Source organism: Mobula hypostoma, chromosome 6, assembly GCF_963921235.1.
Source record: "Mobula hypostoma chromosome 6, sMobHyp1.1, whole genome shotgun sequence".
Classification (NCBI taxonomy): domain Eukaryota; kingdom Metazoa; phylum Chordata; class Chondrichthyes; order Myliobatiformes; family Myliobatidae; genus Mobula; species Mobula hypostoma.
The window spans coordinates 164,912,127-164,936,068 of record NC_086102.1 but is presented as its reverse complement, the minus strand read 5'-3'; the positions used below and the strand labels follow the sequence as shown (position 1 = coordinate 164,936,068).

Below are 23,942 nucleotides of genomic sequence, written 5' to 3'. Positions count from 1 at the left end.
CTTGAATACCGATACAACTTTATAAACTGCTCATGGGACTCTGCTCTAGATGCTGATAGTACCACCTGCTCATTAGAATCTTAAGTATACATCCACTCAGTCTTTTTAAATATACAAGCATGTCTGAATACACATCAAGTCCAACATTAACTTTTCCCCTCTATGAGCATGCATTCAAAATTTCTCCCTCACTTCCCATTTTCCCAGGGTTAGGAAGTCAACAACTAAAGGGCACAGGTATAAAGTGAGAGGGGAGAGATTAATTAAGAACCTGAGGAGCAACCTTTCCACCCAGGTGATCAGTACAGTGGATTCTGGCTAATTGGGACATAATGGGACCGGCACATTTTGGCCCAATTAAGCAGCTGTACCAATTAGCTGACATTTCATGGAATAGTTAAAAAGGTATAAAAAAGACTAACTATTGTTTACCTGACTAACAAATACTCCATTTAAATAAAAAACAGAACAAGTTAGAACACTAACAATACTACTACAGTACACTGTGTATAGTTTCCTAATAGTTATTGACGGAGGAATTCATCCAGTGTACCCTGCCATGTTCTTTTGATTGACTGAAAAAGGACAAAATCACCACCAGCACTTAGTGTAGGTAATGGACTGCATCCTCCAAATCTTCACTTCCATTGTAACATTCAAGATGATTGTCGATGCCTTCAAATTCTTCACAGTTCCCAACTTGTTGAAGTAGTGAAATCATTTCATTTTCACTCCCGGCCATTTCTGGCATCTCCAAGCCTGAATGCTTAAAACCACAGTGTGCTAAACAGTTCCAAGTTGTTTTACTGCTTATTTTTTGCCAACTATCGGTGATAAAACTCACTGCTTTTTGAACACAAGCACACGCAACCGACTATTTAAAATCTGTTTGCTTTAAGCACAGTATAGTGTCTAACGACCACATCTGAAAGCACCTGACAATAATCAGGAACTGTTTGGCAACAGTCTCCTGCTCCAATTAAGCCACATAATGTCCCAAATAAACGAAGGGAATTCTGGCTATTTTCTTGATTAGTTTTTATTCTTTAAAAGTTGTCCCAAATAGGCAGCTGCCCTGATTAATTGATGGTCCAATTAACTGGAATCCATTGTATATGGAACAAGCTGCCAGGAGAAGTGGTTGAGACAGGTACACTAACAACAGTTAAAAAGATGCTTGGACAGGTACATGGAAGGAAAGGTTAACAGAGATACAGGCCAAATGTGGCCAAACAGAACTAGAATAGATGGGAATCTTGGTTGGCATGGCAAGTTGGGCCAAATGGCCAACTGTATGATTCTATGACAAGGTATCATCTGAAGAATATATATCAGAGTAGGAAGAAGCCATTCATCCCTTTGAACTTATCATACTATCAACTAAATCATGGCTGATCTTTTACCTTAAACACAACATTTTTTGCACAATTCTCATGTCTTTCGTTTATTCATCTCAATTTGAGAGTAAGCAATGACTCAGCCCCTGCAGTCCCATGGGTAGAGAATTCTAAAATTTCACTGCTGAGTGAAGACATTTCTCCTCATTTCAGTCCTAAAACTGACCTACCCCTGATTTTCAGACCATTATCCTTAGCTCCAAACTGCTGACGAGGGAAACATCCTCCCTGTTTCTACGCTGTCGAACCCTAAGAATTTTTGTATGCTTCACTGAGATCTCTCATTCTAAATTCCAGAGTGTAGAGAGCCAGTCCATTCAAGCTCTTATGAAATTGCAGACCCACCTCACCCCAGGAACTAGTTAGATGAACCTTTGCTGTATTTGCTCCATTGCTGATCTATTCTTTTTATGGAAAGGGAAAGAAAATTGTGCTTTTTACTGCGGATATGGTCTCAGCAAGGTGATGGAGGTCTGTAAAAACTCCTGTACTTAAATCCTGAAGGAATGAAGAGTACTGTTGCCATCCTAGTTGCTTACTGCACCTTCAGATTAACCTTCAGTGCCTGGTGTACAATGATATCTATGTCCCTGTGAACATATATCTGATAAATCAGTATTATTAATTTAGGGTAATTTACAGATCAGATTGCATTAAAGGTTGCTGTGCAGTTCTGTTGGTGTTTCTGCCTAGTGGTAGTCATATATAACTGTGAATATTCCAATGTGACAGTGAAAAATGATAACCTAAATCAGGGGTTCCCAAGCACGGGTAATGTTAACAGAAGGGTTCATGGACCCCAGTTTGGGCACCCCTGACCTAAATAATCAGTATCTGGAATATTATTACTGACATACATTGTGAAATTTACCGTTTTGTGCAGTAGTACAGTGCACGATATGAAAAAAAACATCAACATTGTGCATGCTCTCACCAGTTAAAAATACACAGCACTCTTATTTTTCCCTAACCCTTGTTCTCCATGTATCCACTCATTTACTTTGTCCACATCTCCTTTAATCCTCTGTGCATCCCCTTCGTTAATCACAGGCCCTCTTGCAGCAAACTTGGAAATATGACATTTGGTTCTCTTGGCCAAGTTATTGACACAGATTGTGAATAGGTAGGGTCTGGGCACCCCTCCCTGCGGTGCCAAGTAGTCAGGACCTGCTGATCGGAGAACCCATCTATTCTTACTGTTTTCTATCGATTAACCAACTTTGAATCCAGACAACACATTCCCACCAGTTGTACATACATTAACTTTGTTCCGCTACCTCCCGTTTGGGACCTCGTTAAAATCCAAATACAATCACATCCATTTGTATCCCCTATTCTGATCTTCTGGGGACATCTTTAAACACTACAAAACGTTAGCCAAGTACAACCCCTCTTTCATAAATCCATGTGAATCAGCTGGTTGAGTGGTGGCACAACAACCATCTAGCATGTCAACCTCAACATCAGCAAGACCAAGGAATTGATTGTGGACTTCAGGAAGTGGAAGTCATCGAAAGGTCAGCAGTGGAAAGGATGAACACCTTCAAATTTCTGGGTGTCAGCATCTTAGAGAATTTATCTTGGGCCCAACATATCAAAGCAATCATGAAGGAGTCATAGGTATCATGGTGGATATACATGTTAGTGATTAAAATGATATTGCATCAGATTTGTGGTGCCCCCCTCATCATCTCCCCAAGCAGCACATGAACAGTTATACTTCATTAGGGGCGTGAGGAAATTTAGTATGTCACCAAAGACTCCAATAAATGTCTATAGATTAATGGTGGAGAGCATGCTGACCGGTTGGATCACAGCCTGGATTGGAGAGAGTGCAGAAGAGGTACATAAGGATGGTTCTGGGAATGAAAGGGTTAACATGTGAGAAGCATTTGGCAGCTTTGGGCCTGGACTCACTGGAATTTAGAAGAATGTGTGGGGATCTCATTGAAACCTATCAAATGTTGAAAGGACTAGATAGGGTGCATGTGGAGAGGATGTTTCCTATGGTGGGGTTATCTAGAACTAGAGGGCACAGCCTCAAAATTGAGGGCCAACCTTTTAGAACAGAGGTAAGGAGCATCTTTTTTTCAAGCCAGGGAGTAGTGAATCTGTGGATTGCTCTGCCACAGGCTGCGGCAGAGGCAGGGGGTATCGTTGGGACGGAAGGTGATCATTTCCTGATCGGTCAGGGCATCAAAAGCAGATGTATGGGGCTGAGTGGGATCCAGGATCAGCCATGATGGAATGGTGGACCAGACTCAATGGGCTGAATGGCCTAATTCTGCTCTTTTGTCTTATGCCTGGCATGCAGGATTGAACAAGGCTGCAGATTAACCTTCAGTAACTGGTGTACAATGACACCCAAGCCCCTTTGAACATATATCTGATAAACCGATATTACTCAGCCAGTGCCATCACAGGTACAAGCCTCATCACTATCAAGGACATCTTCAAGAAGATGGCATCCATCATTAAGGACTCTCACCATCTGAGACATGCCCTCTTCTCATTCTTACTATCAGGGAGGAAGTACCAGAATCTGAACACCTACTTTCAGCACTTTTGTTTGAGGAACGGCTTTTTACACTCTGCTATCAGATTTCTGAATGGTCGATGTGCCATGGAGACAGGGAGTGAGCCAATGATCTTGCCGGTGCAGACTGAAATCAGGGAGGTGGGTGCGGAAGGCAAGCGGGTGGTCAGTGCCATCTACCAGCCTCTCAGTCACTGCTGCCGGTGGTGTCTGCGTGTGGCGGTCTCTCACTCGCTGCTCCTGAAGGAAGGTCCATTCGTGCGTGTGTGTCTCTGTCTCTCTGTGTGTCTGTCTGTCTGTCTGTCTGTCTCTCTCTCTCTCTCTCTCTCGTCAGTGGATGGTGATGGAGTAAAGTTTACTTAACACGGATTGTAGACTTGCACTCTAACTTAGGTTTCTGATGTGTTCTAGTTCAGCTCACTCCTTTCCTGTAACTACTTTTGGGTAATTTTTTTTAAAAATCGGGGCAGCCTGCAGATAAGAAGCACAGAGCTGAACTGAAATATGTCTTTTAATTTTGTGTTTTATGTTCTGTGTTTTCACTCTTTTTTTTGTTGCCGTTTGTGCACAGGGGTGAGGGGGTTTGACGTTTTTCTTTAATGGGTTGGTTCCAATGGTCCTTTGTTTCGTGACTCTCTGCGGGAAAGACAAACTTCAAGGCTGTAAATTGCATACAAACTTTGATAATAAATGTACTTTGAACCCATGAATGCTACCTTGTGATTCCTCATGCAGTACTTTTTAAAATTGTAACTTACTGTAATTCTATTTGTGTCTTGTACTCTGCTACTACCACAAATCCTCAAATTGCACTGAGTGAAATACAGTGGATTCCAGTTAATTGGGCTATTGGTTAATCAGGACAGCCAGTTATTTTGGAAACAGCTACTAAATCAAGCAAAAAGCTGGGATTCCCTTCATTTATCTGGGACACTACGCTGCTTAATTGGGGCAGGAGACTAACTGTGGCTAAACAGTTTTCAACTAGTGGCAGACACATGCATTTGTGTGGCTGTTAAGATATTTCCCCATGCTCAGAGTGATCAGTTTTTAAATAAAGGCGGCTGCGTGTGTTTGCATTTAAAAAGAAGTGATTTTTGTCACTGAGAGTCAGCGAGAAATAAGCAGCAAGACGATTTGGAACTGTTTTGCTCATCATGGTTTCAAGCATTCAGGCTTGGAGATGCCAGAAATGGCCAGGAGTGAAAATGAAATGATCTGCACTGATCTTGTTCATTTACAGTCAATCAATTCCTCCATCATAACTATTACAAACTAATATATTTTTATAATACTGTAGAGCTATTGCTAGTGCTTTAATTTGTTCTGTATTTCATTTAAATATATAAATTGTTACTCAGTTAAACAGTAGTTTGTCTTTTTTATACCTTTTAAACTATTTCCAGCCACTTAATTGTGCCAAAATGTACTGGTCCCAATGTGTCCCAATTAACCAGAATCCACTGTATCTAATCAGTCAAGTGAGCAAGTGGTTAAGGCATTGGACTAGCGACCTGAAGGTTGTGAGTTCGCGCCCCAGCCGAGGGAACGTGTTGTGTCCTTGAGCAAGGCACTTAATCACACATTGCTCTGCGACAACACTGGTGCCAAGCTGTATGGGTCCTAATGCCCTTCCCTTGGACAACATTGGTGTCATGGAGAGGAGAGACTTGCAGCATGGGCAACTGCTGGTCTTCCATACAACCTTGCCCAGGCCTGCGCCTTGGAGTGTGAAAACTTTCCAGGCACAGATCCGTGGTCTCGCAAGACTAACGGATGCCTTAAGTTAAGTTAATCAGTCAATCATGTGACTGCAACTCAATGCATAAAAGCATGCAGACACGGTCAAGAGGTTTAGCTGTTGTTCCGACCAAACATCAAAATGGGAGATAAATGTGATCCGAGTCACCTTGACCATGAACAATTGTTGGTGCCAGACGGGATGATCTGAATATCTCAGGAACTGCTGATCTCCTGGGATTTTCTCACACAACAGCAATCTCCAGAATTTACAGAGAATGGTGCAAAAAAACAAAACGTAGTGTGCGGCAGCTCTGTGGGTGAAAACACCTTGTTAATGAGAGGGGTCGGGGGAGAATGGCCAGACTGGTTCAAGCTGACAAGAAGGTGACAGCAACTCACGTGAGCATGCGTTACAGCAGTGGTGTGTAAAAGAGCTTCTCTGAATGCACAATGCTTCAAACCTCGAAATGGATGGGCTACAGCAGCAGAAGACCGCAATGGGTTCCACCAGTGTACCTAATATAATGGCCTCTGAGTGCACATCACCATATACTAACTGAGATTAACTTTCTTGCAGGCATTCACAGTGGACCAAAGAAGTACAATAGAATCAATGAAAAACTACACACAAAGACTGGCGCACGGATGGATGGATGGAGTACAATGTTAGTCCACTCTTCACTGCACATACATGGCTCCTCCATGGAGAGAGTTAGGTGCACCAAGTCTCTGGGCGTGCACATAACGGATAATCTCACCGGGTCCCTCGACACCACCTCTTTGGTCAATAAAGCATAGCAGCGCCTCCACTTCCTGAGGAAATTGAAGTGAGTGAGGTTCCCCCCTCCCCACCCCATTTTCACAGGAGCACCAGGGTGCCCTGACTCGCAGCATCACCGTCTGGTACAGGAATTTCAAGGCATCCCTACGAAGGATTGTGAGGACTGCTGAGAGGATTATCAGAGTCACTCTTCCACCCATAGAGATATTGATCAGGAGCACTGTGTATGCAGAATTGTCAGTGAACCCTCCCAACCGTCCAACAATCTCTTTGAACCCCTCCCCCAAATCATCAGGCAGGATGTACCACAGCATTAGGACAAGAACTGTTTGGATGAGAAGTGGCTTCTTCCCCCAGGCTACAAGACTACTGAACTCCCTGCCACCACCCAGATCTCATCACATGTGAACCGCCAGTAGCTTTGCACTGTTTACCTTGTATATGCACCTTATTATTTAGTAATTTATTTGTGGTAATAGTACCTTGTGTGTTATGTGTGAGAGTTACAATGTCTGTAAGAAGTATCCACCCCCCCCCCCCACCCCTTGGATGTTGTCAGTTTTCTTTGTTTTACAACATTGAATCACAGTGGATTTAATTAGACTCTTTTGGCTTTTGTTTTGCACCTTGGTCTGGAGGAATGTCATTTTGTTTAGTGATATACATGTGTACAGTTGAATGACAATAAACTTGAACTTGAACTGACCGGAGTATTTATGCATTGAGGACCCCATGATGGTCTTATCCTGTATCTCTAATTTTAACATTTTTGCTACGCCCAAAATCAAACCTACTATTTGAAGGCCTATCAGCAATTCCCACTTACTGCTTAGTTCCACAATCTGCCAGGCCAAGGTTACTGTTCTCATCTTTTAACCAAGGTTACTGGCTTGTGAGGGAAAAGGAAGGGAACCATGTTATGTGGCTTTCATTTACAGAGGGAAGTAAAAGTTGGCCACTAGGCAATGTTCAGAAAGTGACCTGGTAAGGTGGCAGGGGGTGCCCGTGGAGTGCAAGAATCGTTTGCAGGGGAAGGGTAGGGCAGTAGGTTGGAACAAGTTTCATGAGAAGTAAAGGACAAGGAATAGGTTAAATGAAGTAGAACAAACAGAAGATAGGCCAAGATTGGGAGTCAAAAGTCAGAAGTGGAATTCAGGCCCATTGACCCGCAATCTATTCTCTACCTACCTAGTTAATTTAGAAGTGCTGCCGTTTTGCCAGCCTTATGATCTACTGCTCCATTTATTTGGGATATTTTAATTAACCCAGAATTTTGCAGCGAGCGCATACCTTGTGAACGCTCAGCTGCTGTTTTCCTGCAAGTTTTAAGCCGAGCAGGAGTGGAAATACTCAAGCGTGCGACTCAAGTGAGAGTGGCTGGCAGAGCAGAAGATTTTTTTCTGAAACACAGAGTAGTGCCTAGATGCACTCCCATGGGTTGTGGTAAAGGCTGGTACAAAAGGGACATTTAAGAGACTCTGAGATGGGCACATGGATGAAAGAACAATGGAGGGTTATGGGTTGTGTAGGATGGAAGAGTTCGATTGATCGTGGAGTAGGTTTATATAAATCGGCATAACATCACGGTCCAAAGAGAACTGTTTTATGCTCAGTAATGTTTAAAGGCCAGTCACAGTGGACATTCTTAGAAGAAATAATAAAGGCTGGAGCTACAGAAAGCACCTGTAAAGGGCTATAGAGTGCCCTCTGCTGGTGAGAATGAGATTTCCACTTCCTCCAATCAGCTCTTGCTCTCACTCCTCCATCCTTTCAATCACCATTCACCATCTTCTGGGCCGCTCTCTATCCATCAGTCATCCTCACTCACTCACACACACATCCTGTCCCCAGTACCTTCTGTGAACCTCACCACCTCCCCAAAAACTAGGAAAATCTCATTCAACAGGCTGCGGTTCCTCAGTGTCCTACACATTTCCCTTCCAAGACTGCACCAATGTGCACGGCCAGCTGATTTTACATCCCTGTTTTCCACAGACCCCAGAGTCTGCTGACCAACTGTACAAAATGGGACAGTGATGAAGTGGAATCAAGTGCTATTTTGCAATCCATATTGATGAAGATTAATCAGAACATAATCAGTCTAGCTGTGGTTATTAGTTGAATCACAACCCAGTAATTGCAACCTCCCATCAGGTCAACTCTTGCAGCTGCCTGTTGTTTTGCAGTGGGTATTAATCTCTCTCCTTACATTGCCCACGTTTACCAAACACTGAATGTTCTGATTCCTTTTGTCACCATCTCATCCCATCAATGATTTCACACAAATTTATCTTCATCTTGCACTTTTTCTGCAATGCTGTGCAAGCTGTGATAACCGTGACCCTACAACCTCAGTGAAGACTGGTGTCACACTTCTCTCGTTACTCTTGCAGTAGTGTGTATGTAACCTCCAAACTTCCTACAGAAGTGGAGTTTATTTTCAGAACTGATGTGAAAACGTTCAACCAATGATAACTACACACCAAAACCAATCCTCAGTCATCCAGGTGGCAGAATTTCAGATGGTGACGAGGAGGCGTAAAGGAGCACGATGGATCAGCTGGTGGAGTGGTGTCACAACAACAGCCGTGCACGTAACATCAGTACGACCAACGAATTGATTGTGGACTTCAGGAAGGAGAAGTCGAGGGAACACACACCGGTCCTCATCGAGGGATCAGCAGTGGAAAGAGTGAGCAGTTTCAAGTTCCTGGGTGTCAACGTCTCTGAAGATCTATCCTGGGTTCAACATATCAATGCAGCTACAAAGAAGGCTCGACAGCAGCTATATTTCATTAACAGTCTGAGGAGACTTGGTACGTCACCAATGATACTTCAAAATTTTTACAGATGTGCTCTGGAGAGGATTCCACATGGTATGGAGAGAACACTGCACAGGAGCTGCAGAAAGTTGTAAAACAGCCAGCTCGATCAAAGACACTAGCCTCCCCAACACTGAAGTCATCTTCAGAAGGTGAGGCTTCAAGAAGGTAGCATCCATCATTAAGGACCCTCATTACTCAGGACATGCCCTCTTCTCAGTGCTACCATCAAGGAGGAGGTACAAGAGCCTGAAGACACACATTCAATGTTTCAGGACCAGCTTTGTTCCTTATGACATCAGATTTCAAAATGGACAATGAACCCATAAACACTACCTCACTATTTTTTTTGCTCTCTTTTTGCACTTAATTTATTTTTTTAATATATATTTCTTAGTGCAATTGATAATTCTTCTAAATGCGGGTAACTAAAGCATACATTATGTTATGGATCATACATTAAATAGATCTTACATTAAATAATAGTTTCTAGCACATTCTGGACCCAATGCCCTCTGACAATGAAGGTTTATTGAGATTGTTATTTACTTAATATTTGAGCAATCTTGCAAATATATTGTTTCATTAAGCATTCTCTGTTTATATTAATTCATTGTGGTTATATATAAAGATACGTGAATTGCATACATCATGACGCTACTATGAGATAAATGTGTGTCTTGCTTAAAGTAAACACAAACAGATTTGTATCTCTCGGCCCTCTTGTTTTCTTTTGAATTAGTTTCATATTCTGGAGTTAAAAAACTGAACAGAAAAAGCCAGGACTACTTCCCACATCCCAGGAGCCTGGTGAAGGCAAACCTCAGTGATGAAATTCACCACTACCTTTACCGCTGAAAGGAAAGAGGAACAGCGGCAGTCAGAATTATTGGGAGGAAGAACAAATATTGAAGGACTAAAGGAAAAGTGAAAAAGAAGAGGCATGAGGGGACAGGTCAGATGAATGGGACAGCATTGAGGAGTGGGGTAGAACAGAGGGATTTGGCAATACAGATCTACAACTACTTGAAAGGTAGGTAGAATTGTCACAAGTAGATAGGGTTGTAAAGAGAGCTTTTGGCACATTGGCTTTCATAGATCAAGAGCTGGGATGTTATGTTGAAGTTGTACAAGGTATTGTGTGCAGTTCTGGAGATCTACCTGCAGGAAAGTTGTAAATAAGATTGAATGAGTTCAGAGAAAATGTAGAAGGACGTTGCTGATACTTGAGGGCCCGAGTTATAGAGAGAGGTTGAATAGGTTAGGACTTTATTTCCTGGGCTGGAGGAGAATGAGGAGAGATTTGATAGAGGGATACAAAATATCGAGGGGAACAGATAGGGTAAATGCAAGCAGGCTTTCTATCTTATCTATACCTCTTAGCACCACCTCCTGTAAGAATGTTATTCCCTTTTCTCGGTTCCTTCATCTCTGCAATATATTTTCCAAGCATGAGGCTTTCTGGATCAGGGATGACCTCTTTCTTCAAAGAACAGGGTTTCCCTTTCTTCACCGTTGATGCTGCCCTCACCTGCAACTCCTCCATTTCCCAGACATCCGTGCTCACCCCATCTTTCAGCCACCTTAACAGGAGTACAGTACCTCTTGTCCTCACTGGCCACCCCATGCATTCACCTTCAATGGAAGCCTACCACCAAACATATCTTTGCCTCCCCAACTCTCCACTTTCTGCAGGGATCATTCACTTTGTGATTCCCTTGTCCATTTGTCCCTCCCCACTATTCTCCCTCCCGACACATATCCCTACAAATGACTGAAAAGCTCGACCTGTCCAGTCACCTTCACCCTTATCTCCATTCCGAGCCACAAACAGTCCTTCCAGGCGAGGTAGCACTTTTCAGCTGTGAATCTGTTGGGGTTGTCTATTACATCCAGTCCTCCCAATGAGGTCCCCTCTACACTGGCGAAGCTCAACATAAATTGAGGGACCACTTTGTCGAGCACCTCCACTTCACCCACCAAAAGCTGAATTCATGTCGGCCTATGGTGAAGGAGCAACACCTAATATTCCATCTGGGTAACCTGATGACACCAACATTGATTTCTCCTTCCGGTAAAATATTTCTTCCCTCCCCCTTCCCCATTCTCGCCCCTTACCTCTTCTCCTCAGCTGCCTATCACCTCCCCCATGGTGTCCCTCCTCCTCTCATATCAGATTCCTTACTCTCCAGCCCTTGACCTTTTCCACCTACTTGGCTTCATCTATAGTCTTCAAGGTTGTCCTCCTTTCCTCCCCCCACTGCTTTTCATTCTGGCATCTTCCCTTCCCCTTTCCAGTCTTGGCCCGAAACATCGACTGTTCATTAATTTCCACAGATGCTGCCTGACTGACCTGCTGAGTTCTTTGAGGATTTTGTGCGTTTTTCCCAGAGGTTGGGTAAGACTAGAAATAGAGGCCATGGGTTAAAGGTGAAAGATGAAATGTTCAAGGGGAACATGAGGGGAGAATGTCTTCACTCAGTGGGTGGTGAGAGTGTGGAATGAGCTGCCAGTAGAAGTGGTGGATGTGGGTTCAATGTCAACCTTTAAGAGAAATTTGCAAGAGAGAACATTTGGGTAAGATGGGAGGATTTTGGAGAGCTATGAACTAGGTGCAGGTTGATGGGACTGGGAAGAATAATAGTTCGACGTGGACCAAATGGGCCAAAGTCTTTCTTTTTGTGCTGTAGTGTTCTACGATGCAATGATTAACATCCATATTGCTCTCTCATATCAACTCCACTCTGCTCCTTTCCTATTCAAACTAATGCCTCTTATCTGCACCATATTCAACTAAAGGAACTGCAGCGGGGTTAACCACAACTCTAGACATCTCATCCGTTATGACTTTTATGTGTGACAAACCATGAAGCATTCAACATTTATCAAGAGGGGTAAAGCAAACACACTACTACATGGGTATGTATTTGTGGAACAAAGGACAGCCACTTTGGTCTTCAATGTCCACTCCAACTACCCCCTTCTGATTTACTCTCTTACCATCATCATCATGTCCCATGTCGTATGATGTGGTCTTTGACAATGATTGTTTTCGGCAAATTTTTTCTACAGAAGTGGCTTGCCATTGCATTCTTCTGGGTAGTGTCTTTACAAGATGGGAGAACCCTAACCATTATCAATACTCTTCAAAGACTGTCTGCCTGGAGTCAGTGGTCGCATAACCAAGACTTGTGATATGCACTAGCTGCTCATATAACCATCCACCATCTGCTCCCATGGCTTCGTATGACCCTGATCGGCGTTGCCAAGCAGGTGCTACACCTTGCCCAAGGGTGACTTGCAGGCTAGTGGAGGGAAGAAGCACCTTACACCTGCTTTGATAGAAATGCACTGATCTCCACCCCACTCATTTACCAGTCTATTTCTGGTTGACTACTCATCTTCAATTTCCCTCTTGTTTTGCACAATCACAATCCAAAACTCTTTCACTGTCCACTCATTGCCTTCAATCCATTTCCAATCCTCATTCTTCAATACCCTTTTTCCTCCCCCAATTCCTTCTACTTAACACACAAAATTATACCCACTACTACTCTGTTCAAAATTTGCTGTCACCTATCACGTATCTAATTTTGTGCCTGTATTTGGAACTTTGATATCAGACAATAATGAAGCAACCATTCATCCCAATAAGCTTGCAATGATCTCTCTATTTTAAACAATTAATTTGTTTAGTGTTTTGCCATGATCCCAATGTGTCAAACTCATCTAATCTTGCTGCCAACATCATGAGCAAGCACGTGCACAAACACACAGTCATTATAAGATGCCATTACAGTACTGATTCTTCTCACTTAAAACTATTTTAGCAGAACACGTTCAAGTTAGTGATTAATCATCTGTAGAAAGTCATTACATGAAATAATGAGTTAGGCAAGATTCTCTAGTGAAATAATCCTCACCATTCTAGATAGATTGGGGCAGCACGGTAGTGCAGAGGTTAGCACAACGCTTTAGGGTACAGGTGACCAGGGTTCAATTCCTGTCATTGCCTGTAGGAGTTTGTATGTTCTCCCCATTACCGTGTGGGTTTCTTCCCACCGTTCAAAAGATGTACCAGTTGATAGGTTAATTTGTCATTGTAAACTGTCCAGTGATTAGGTGAGAGCAAAATTGGGGGATTGTAGGGTGGTGTGGCTTGATTCCACTCTGTATCTCAATTAAAAATTATATTATAAACCTGGGTATTAAATAGGGCAATGGACAGGATGGAAGAGCAGTGGGAAGCAGGGCTGGGTAGGAAGAAAGGCAGTGAGCTGTCACTTGCAGAATTCCAGAAACCGATTGTATGAAATTCAGTTGCACCCAATCACTCTGAATCCACCAACTCCTGGCCAAAACTGGAGACACAGTTGCTGTGATCTAGAGCATAAAACAAACCACAGGAGAAACTCAGCCAGTTCGGCAGCATCTGCGAAAGCAGTGGGATAGGCAGCCTCTTGGGTTGCAGCGAGTGTGTGTAGAGTATAAAAGAGGTGAGAGTGAGAGGCGAGGCAGGGCTGGGAGCTGAGAGGTGGAACCAAGTCAAGAGAGGGCTGATGGGCGTGATGGGTGGAGGGGACAGGGCGAAATGTTGGGAGACAGCAGCTGGTGGATGATAGCTAGAGACAGATAAGGAGAGAGCGAGAGAGAAAAAAAGAGGACTGATGGAAGCAGGTTGGGTGAAGAGGTGGGTGGAGGCACAGACGGGGGCAGAGGCTTGAAGATGATAAAAAGAGAGACACTAGGCACTACAGATGCTGGAATCTTGACAAGTAAGCAAGCTCCTGGTTACATGCCATTTCAACCCCTGTTCCCACACCCACCCACCTGTCCTCAACCTTCTCCACTGCCAGGGAACAACGCTTCATATTCTGCCTGGGTAGTCAACAACGTATGTGGTCTCAACAGCGACTTGTCCATTCTCAAGTAACCGCCTCCCCGCCCCCGTAATTCTTTTGTCCCTCTGATCCATTCAGGTTTATTGAATGCCAGCCCCCGCCTCCAAGTTTCATTTCCCCTTCCTTCACCTGGTTCCATCTGCCTATCACCCACACACTTAATCTAGTGAGTCTCCTATCCCCCCTCCCCACTGGCTCATCATCCCTCCCTCATCTGATTCCATCTCACCTCCTTTACTTATATTCCAGTGTCTGTAGCCTCATGTGTCCACTTACAGCCTTTGTTTCCACCCTTCCCTATCCACCCCCCCTCACAAACTGGGCTCCATCTGCTCTCCTCCCCCCCCCACTCTATATCTGTCTCGACCAGCAGCTACCTCCCAAATCCTCCCTCCCAGCGCCATCTGCCCATCATTCTCCTCCTCACCCTGTTTCATGCCAGAACCTGCCTCATTGCTCCCCCCCGCCCACCTGGCTATTTCCCCTCCAGACTCAGTCCCGATACAGGGTCTTGACCCAAAACTTCCACCATCCCTCGACGTCCACAGATGCCACCTGACCTGCTCAGTTCCCCGAGCAGCTTGGGTTTTTTTTCGCTCCTGGCCACAACTGACTGCTGAACCAGTTAATGTTTGATTGAAGAGATAAAAAGCAAAGACTTATGAATTTTGGCAGAATAATTTTCAGCAAGAAAAGTGACAAATTAAATCTTTCTAAGTTGTTCTATTAATAATTAAACAGAATCCGAACTGAGATTCACATGTGACGTTCTGATATACACTTACAAATGCAAAATTATCTTGCATTTTTTAGAACTATCATTAGAAGATCTCTGCCACAAGGCTGCTATAGGAAGTGGTTAAAACAGGAACAAAACAACAGAGTATTGTTACAGAAAGAATACCGACATTTTTTTCAGATCATTTGATATAAATCATCAAACACGTTGGAAGACGTTGCTACAAAGTTAACCATTCTGCTCCACACACTTACCTGGCATATTCCCACATTAATTCAACGTTGGCACAAGTATTGTATTTTTTTTAAAAACTTCTCAATATTGGTGGAATATAGAACATGATGATCATTTTCATACAAATGGCAAATATTTATTTATTGATTGAGATACTTTGCAGAATAGGACCTTCCAGCCCTGCGAAATCACTCTGCCCAGCAACCCCTGATTTAACCCTAATCATGGGGCAATTCACAATCACCAATTAACCTACCGACTGGTACATCTTTGGACTGTGGGAGGAAACCAGAGCACCCGGAGGAAACCCACTCCATCATGGGGACAACGTACAAACTCCCTACACCGACAGTGGCGGGAATTGAACCCGGTGCTGGCATTGTAAAGCGCTGCGCTAACCACTACACTACCATGCTGCTCAAAGCTATTTAAGGGAAGCTCAAATTCATAAATGTCAAGGAAAACAAGTTCTTGGGGAACAACGGCAGTAAAGGCAACTATGCCAAGTGGATTTTTTAAAAAAAATGCTTCTTCTACACAGGGCACTGATGCATTAATGGTGGAAGAAAGGATGGGGAAAGGAATTGATAAAATTAATTTTAAAATTTCACCATCACAAAGGCATCAAAGTAGATATTCAAGTTGGTGATTAAAATTATAGTGAATTAGATTTCTGCAGATACTCTCATTTCTCTGAGCGGCAGACCAGAACTGAGGACCAAAACAAAGGAGCTGGTTGTGGACTACAGGAGGAATGGAGACAGGCTAACCTTTATTGACATCAATGGATCTGGGGTTGAAAGGGTCAACAGCTTTAAGTTCCGCGGCATACACATCACCGAGGATCTCACATGACCTGTACATACCGGCTATGTGGTGAAAAAAGCACAATAGTGCCTCTTTCACTTCAGATGGTTGAAGAAGTTTGGCATGAGTCCCCAAATCCTAAGGACTTTTTACAGTGGCACAACTGACAGCATCTTGACTGGCTGTATCACTGCCTGGTATGGGAACTGTACCTCCCTCAATCGCAGGACTCTGCAGAGAGTGGTGCGGACAGCCCAGCGCATCTGTAGATGTCAACTTACCACTATTCAGGACATTTACAGCGACAGATGCATAAAAAGGGCACGAAGGATTATTGTGGACCCACATCACCCCAACCACAAACTGTTCCAGCCGCTACCATCCGGGAAATGGTACCGCAGCATAAAAGCCAGGACCAACAGGCTCTGAGACGGCTTCTTCCACCAGGCCATCAGAATGATCAACTCATGCTGATACAATCGTATTTCTATTGACTGTCCTGTTGTATATACTATTTATTACAAATAACTATAAAGTGCACCTTGCACATTTAGATAGAGATGTAAAGATTTTTACTTGTGTATGTGAACAATATAAGAAATAAAGTCAATTCAATAACTATACTTTATTCGGAGTTTGAGGTGATTTGTTATGTCACTAAAGACTCTAAAGAGTTTCTACAGATGTATGATGGAGAGCTTTCTGACTGGCTACGTCACTGCCTGATAAGCAAGCTCTGATCAGCAAGGCTTCACCCTCCCCACCATTAAGGCTATCTTCAAAGGATGGTGACATCCATCATTAAGGACCCTCACCTCCCGGGGCATGCCCTCTTCTCATTACTACCATCAGAAAGGAACATGAATACCTACACTTGGGTGTTCTAGGAACAGCTTCTTCCCTTCTGCCATCAGATTTCTGAACGGTCCATGAACACTAAGTTGCTATTCCTTTTTAGTCGTATCTATCCATTCATTTATTTATTTATGTGACATAGTAGTTTTTATACCTTGCACTGTACTGCTGGCACAGTTTGACAATGCGTGCCAGTGATAATAAATCAGATTCTAATTAAGCGCATCAGCTTTCATTTTCAGATAGGAATGTTCTCAATTATATGTTACTACCACTAGATGGCGACGTCAACAGAAATGTATATTAACAATGCAATCTGATCCCCGATTTACATTAAACTTAATAACATAGGGTTCCTCCTCCACCCCACCCCAGTATCCATTCCCACGTGAACCTTCTGCTGATACTTACAATATGATTTAAAAAAAACAAAATACAAAAGGTCTGTGGTGGCCAGCCAGCAAGTATCCTTTACTGGTTTTAGGATGGAATAAGATCACCCAAGCAAGAGGAGAGCAATATCATAGAATAATTCTTTTTGACATCATAATTTTCTTTTTCTTAAGTAAATTTTTGTTTGAGGCATTTAGGCAAACTACTCAATCACACACGGTTGTTCGGAGCAGCTTGAGTCCTGAACGTTTCATAGTTTTATTTTTGGTTTTAAAAGCAGTGTTTTCATGTTATATTAACTTCAGTAGGGTCTTATTTTCAGCTTTACAATGGTTACTTAGATATTAAAGGAGTGAAATTACACCGGGTTAGTGTTAGAAAGTGGCAAAGGTAAATGATTAGCCATTTTCAACAGCCCCACCCACCCACACCGCCTGCATGTATGAAGAGCCACACTAACTCAGATTTAGAAATATTTAACTTTTACAAATATGCAAAGATATCAGGAAGGGATGCATTTTTAAAAATTGTACAAGTTCATCAATGTTTCTGTCTAATGCGCAAACTGGGTTTAATTCTGATTTTCAGTCCAAAATCTAATTAAGTTGCTTCTGTTGAAGGGCCATTAGCTCTCTGTCCTCTCCACCCCCCCCCCCACTGATCGCTTAACCGCCTGACATTTCCAGCATTGCCATTTTCATTTCTAAATAAACCAATGATGTTTCCCTCAGTCAACAGTGAAATGAATTTGCTGAAAGGTAGCCTTGCCCGTGGGCTCTAATGTCTGTACTCGCTGATGAAACAGTTCACAACCACCATAAACCATCAAACAGCAGATTTGAAACACAGGAACTGTTGGAAATATTTTTGCAAGATCCAGTGGAATATTAACAAATTAAAGGACTGCAGATCTGCCCCTTCAGCAAGTTGCTCACTGGTGGAGATAACGAAGAAACTGCGCAACGTGAAGGTTTATAACCTGAAAACGACTGACTGTCACGGTCGCTTTTCTTGGGATCACGAGACCCTCTTGGACACTGTTAATGTGGAATGCTGCGAGATTTATTGACGCAGTGCAGGGGAGGATGGCAGGGGAGCTACCTGGCCTCGGCTGGAGGGAGGACTAGGCCTCAAGCCATGGCGTCACCTGTCTACAGCCACCAGGAGAGGGGCGTCGCAGCCTGCACACTCCACTGGAGTTGGTGTTGACCCCCAGTGTTCACTCAGCAGAACAACAGACTCATGGTCTAGACCATATACATATATATTTTGCATTATTGTATTTTACTAATACGTGCTTGCCATCCTGTATGTGTGGGGACTAGGCCCGAGCCATGGTGTCGCCTGTTTAGAGTTGCCAGGGAGAAGTGTTGGGCCGGTGTGGTATGCATCCAGGCTGGAGTCAGTGGTGCCCCCTCCCCCAGGCGTTCCATTGTCAGAAAACCAACTCTGTTGTGGTTGTCTGCAGATTTCAGCAGCAATGGGTGGCTTGAGTTTGGTCTCTTATATTGAGTGGATGCATCTTTCTCCCTTATGTGTGCTGAGTGTGGGTTCTGCTGTTGCTACTGTATTTTGCATCTTGACCCCAGAGTAATGCTGTCTCGTTTGAGTATTCATGTATGGTTGAATGACAATTAAACTTGAATGGAATCGAAGGGTAACATTTCTGGTCAATGACCTTCTGTCAGAACTGAAGAAACTTAAAAGCAAACATGCTCCAAGTACTTGAAGCAATTTAATGATTTTTTATGCTTTTGCAGCTTCTAAATGTTCTCTTATTCATCATAATGATCACAAGTGGTTTATGCCACACTATAATTCCTCCGACAAAATCCGGGCTCCCGTTGTTCTCTGCACCAGTTTTGTGAACGGAGGTCAAATCATGCCATTTGGGATTGATTTATTTCGAGATACAGTGCAGAGCAGGGTCTTCTGGCCCCCTGAGCAGCACTCCGCCAACCCCAGCCTAAACGCAAGACGATTTACTGTGACCATTTTACCTACTAACCAGCATCTCCTTAGAATGTGGAAAGAAGCCAGAGACCACAGAGGAAACCCATGTGTTTATGGGAAGAACATACATGGTTTCATACAGAAGACACCGAAATTGAATTCCGACGCGGTACGTCATGCTAACCACTACGTTACCATGGAATCCAGCTTCCCTCCATGCACGGGGTGAAGTCAGATTCGCACACCCACCATCACCTTGCCCGAATGCCTCCACTACTGTATGTCTACTTAAGGTTCGAAGGTTCATTTTATTGTCAAAGTATGCACGTACAATACAACTCTGATATTCGTCTTCTCCAGACAGCCATGAAATACAGAACAAACTATGAGAGTTGTTGAAAGAAAAAACACCTCCCCAGCTTGAAAAAGAAAAAGAAACAAAACTCGCAAACCCCACAACTCCCTAGCCCCTCCCTTGCATGAGAAACTTAGATTGCCCACATGTAATGCATGCAGCAGCTGGGGCATCAAAAACCCAAAGCCCCAACCCCTTCCCTCGCAAAAAAAAGAGACTATAAAATCAAGTTCCCAAGCCCCTCCCTTGCTAAAAAAACAGCAACAATAACATCAAACCCAAATGGATTTGAGAGGGAATGGCAGAGCAGACTTGCTGGGCCAAATGGCCTACTTACGATTGTCTTACGGTTTTATAGTCTATTACTGTCATGGTTCAGTTGATATGCAGCAGAAATTATCCTCCTTGTCTGTGTTATCTCCCAGACAACCTCATATCCTCACAATGTATAAACTTAAGTGGACCTTAAATCACATTGTTTCCTGTTCACCAGTAACCAAAGACCCATGCTGGCAAATTTCTTCTGCACGGCTCCACATAAACGTCCAAAAGAGATTCATGTTTTTGCTTTTCTGATATTGAGTTGTCCAATTTTAATCACTTTCACTGTTAACATTTATATCTCCAGATGCCAAAGCCCAAAGTTCTGAAATTCAACTTTCGCCAAATCTTTCAGAATTTCGATCCATCTGTTCCTTTTTTAAAGTCTACTGCTTTAACTAATATTTTTTTTATTTTCTGTCTCAATATCCCCTCGTATGATTCAACAGCAAATCATTTCATAATTTTCTGTGAAGCAATCTGCATCTTTCTCTTGTATTACAAAGCACTACACATCAGGATACCACAATTACATTGCATAGTCAAGTTGAATTTAAACCTCCGAACTAGCCAGATGCTTCTAAATTGTGGAAAATTTCATTAAGGGGGGGAAAAAAATGAGGGACAAGTCTTGGCAGCTGAGATCAGCAAAATGTTAAGTATTATTGTAGTTAAAGACCACTACCTCACGAGGAGACTGTGTGGCACAGTCACTCAGTACTTCAGTTAAGGACTACTACTTTAAGTAGCAGAGCCGCTGGAGTTGTTGCTTCACAGGTCCAATAACATAGGTTTGATCTTAACCTCTCAAACCGTCTGTGAGGAGTTTGTATACATTCCCGCGTGACCACTCCGGTTTCCTCCCACATCTCAAAGAAGTGAAGCTTGATAGGTTAATTGGCTACTTTACAATTGTCCCTCACAACACGCTGGAGGAACTCAGCAGGTCGGGCAGAATCCGTGGAAACGATAAGTCGACGTTTCCAGCCGGAACCCTTCATCAGGACTGAAGAGGGAAGGGGCAGAGGCCCTATAAAGAAGGTGGGGGGAGGGTGGGAAGGAGAAGGCTGGTAGGTTCCAGGTGAAAAACCAGTAAGGGGAAAGATAAAGGGGAAGCAGGGAGGTGACAGGCAGGAAAGGTGAAGAAGGAATAGGGGAAAACACAATGAGTAGTAGAAGGAGGCGGAACCATGAGGGAGGTAGTAGGCAGCTGGGGAGGGGGCAGAGTGAAATAGGGATAGTGGAAGAGAGGGGGAGGGAATTACCGGAAGTTGGAGAATTCAATGTTCATACCAAGGGACTGGAGACTACCTAGACGGTATATGAGGTGTTGCTCCTCCAACCCGAGTTTAGCCTCATCATGGCAGTAGAGGAGGCCCTGAACACTGCCAAGGCCAAGGCCAAATTTGATTGGAATGTACAAGCTAGCACAAACAGCTGACAGAGAACGACCTTGCCAAGCTGTCGTCATTCCACACCAGGAGGCAAGATCCTCCCTACTTTCTGGCCAAGGAAGATTTCTAACCATATGATGAAGGAACAGCAGTAGATGTAGTGTATATGGATTTTAGCAAGGCATTTGATAAGGTACCCCAATCAAGGCTAATTGAGAAAGTAAGGAGGCATTGGATCCAAGGGGGACATTGCTTTGTGGATCCAGAATTGGCTTGCACACAGAAGGCTAAGAGTGGTTGTAGGCGGGTCATATTCTGCATGGAGGTCGGTGACCAGTGTTGTGCCTCAGGGATCTGTTCCGGGACCCTTACTATTCTTGATTTTTATAAATGACCTGGATGAGGAAGTGGAGGGATGGGTTAGTAAGTTTGCTGATGACACAAAGGTTGGGGGTGTTGTGGATAGTGTGGAGGGCTGTCAGAGGTTACAGCGGGACATTGATAGGATGCAAAACTGGGCTGAGGAGTGGCAGATGGAGTTCAACCCAGATCAGTGTGAAGTGGTTCATTTTGGTAGGTCAAATATGATGGCAGAGTATAGTATTAATGGTAAGACTGTTGGCAGTGTGGAGGATCAGAGAGATCTTGGGGTCCGAGTCCATAGGATGCTCAAAGCTACTGCACAGGTTGACTCTGTGGTTAAGAAGGCATACGGTGTATTGGCCTTCATCAATCGTAGAATTGAATTTAGGAGCTGAGAGGTAATGTTGCAGCTATATAGGACCCTGGTCAGACCCCACTTGGAGTACTGTGCTCAGTTCTGGTCACCTCACTACAGGAAGGATGTGAAAACTATAGAAAGGGTGCAGAGGAGATTTACAAGGATGTTGCCTGGATTAGGGAGCATGTCTTGTGAAAACAGGTTAAGTGAATTCGGCCTTTTCTCCTTGGAGCGACGGAGGATGAGAGGTGACCTGATAGAGGTGTACAAGTTAATGAGAGGCATTGATCATGTGGATAGTCAGAGGCTTTTTCCCAGGGCTGAAATGGTTGCCACAAGAGGGAACAGGTTTAAGGTGCTGGAGAGTAGGTACAGAGGAGATGTCAGGGGTAAGTTTTTTTTTACGCAGAGAGTAGTGAGTGCATGAAATGGGCTGCCGGCAACAGTGGTGGAGGCAGATATGATAGGGTCTTTTAAGAGACTTTTGGATAGGTACATGGAGCTTAGAAAAATAGAGGGCTATGGGTAACCCTGGAAATTTCTAAGGTAGGGACATGTTCAGCACAACTCTGTGGGCCGAAGGGCTTGTATTGTGCTGTAGGTTATCTATGTTTCACACCATGCTCCTTCAGTGTCTTCAAGAGGACATGGCCACAAGCATCATGAGGAAACTTTGGAGATGGATGAGGCAAGTGATGAGAAGAGAGGCCAACTCCATCACCTAGACAGTACTTCACTGGACCCCTGAAGGGTGGAGGAAACGTGGGAGACCAAAGATAACTTGGTGCTGTACCTTAGAGGCAGAAATGAGGACCCTGAACTACATCTGGGGCACTAGAGAAGATGGTCAAGAATAGATAGGTGGAAGACCTTCATTGCTGCCCTAACAGGCAATAGGTAAGGAGTTGTTCTGAGAGCGGGCATAGTCATGAAGGATCAAATAGCTTCCTTCTATGACGTAAGCAAGAATGGAAGGGTGCTGTCAGAATCTTAATCTGAACTTCCAACCCCAAAAAGAGCTGTGAAACCTCAGTCACTGTGTAAATTTAAAACAAAGAATCAATATAATTCCCGGATGTTAATGAATCACAAGTTATGGAAACAGTGCAAGAAAACGGGGCCAAGTTGTAAGATAAGCTATGATCTTAATGAATGAAAGAGCACTGTCAAAGGACAGGTTGGCCTAATTCCTAGCTCCTATTTCTTTTGTTTTCATCAACTGACACTTTGGCACATCACCAAAACCGGCCTCCCCTCCACGGATCTGTCCGTGCTTCTTGCTGCCTTGGTAAGGCAGCCAGCATAATCAAATACCCCTCCCATGCCAGCCGTTCTCTCTTTTCCAACTCCCATTGGGCAAAAGATACAAAAATCTGAAATGTATACCAACAGGCTCAAGTACAGCTTCTATCCCACTGATGAACAGACCTCATGTATGATAAAATTGACTCTTGACCTCACAATCTACCTTGTCATGGTCTGGAACTCCATTGTCTGCCTGGACTGTGCTTTTTATAACTGTAATGCAACATTTTACATGATTGGTTTCCCCTTGTACTACCCTCTAGGTACTAAAGTAAAGAAACAATCTATATGAATTGCATAGGTATACAATGCTTTTCAATGCACCTCAGTATATGTGACAATAATAAACCAATTTAATTTGAATTCCCTACTGATCACAATTTCTTGCTCCCCTAAACTGGTGGATCTATGTTTCTCCACAGGAATGATAACTTGGAGGAGGAGGAGTTCTCAATCTGGAGTCCACAGATCCCTTGCTTAATGGTATTGGTCATGGCATAAAAAAAGTTTGGGAACCCCTGACTTAGAAGAATCTCTGAGGGCAAGAAGGACACAAAGTGTTCTGCAGATTAGAGACTTCAGTGCTGTAACTTCACTGACAGATGAGGGCAAACAGTGTCAGATTGGGATGTGTACAAGATCATAAAGGAATAAACTTTCAGGACAAATCTGCTAGTTCTGTACT

At 43.5% G+C, this 23,942-nt stretch overlaps 1 protein-coding gene across 6 annotated transcripts in view; it reads right to left on the bottom strand.

Moving 5' to 3' along the window:
• wipf1b (WAS/WASL interacting protein family, member 1b) overlaps positions 1-23,942 on the bottom strand; it is a 126,977-nt gene that overhangs the window by 10,880 nt on the left and 92,155 nt on the right. The window lies entirely within an intron of this gene.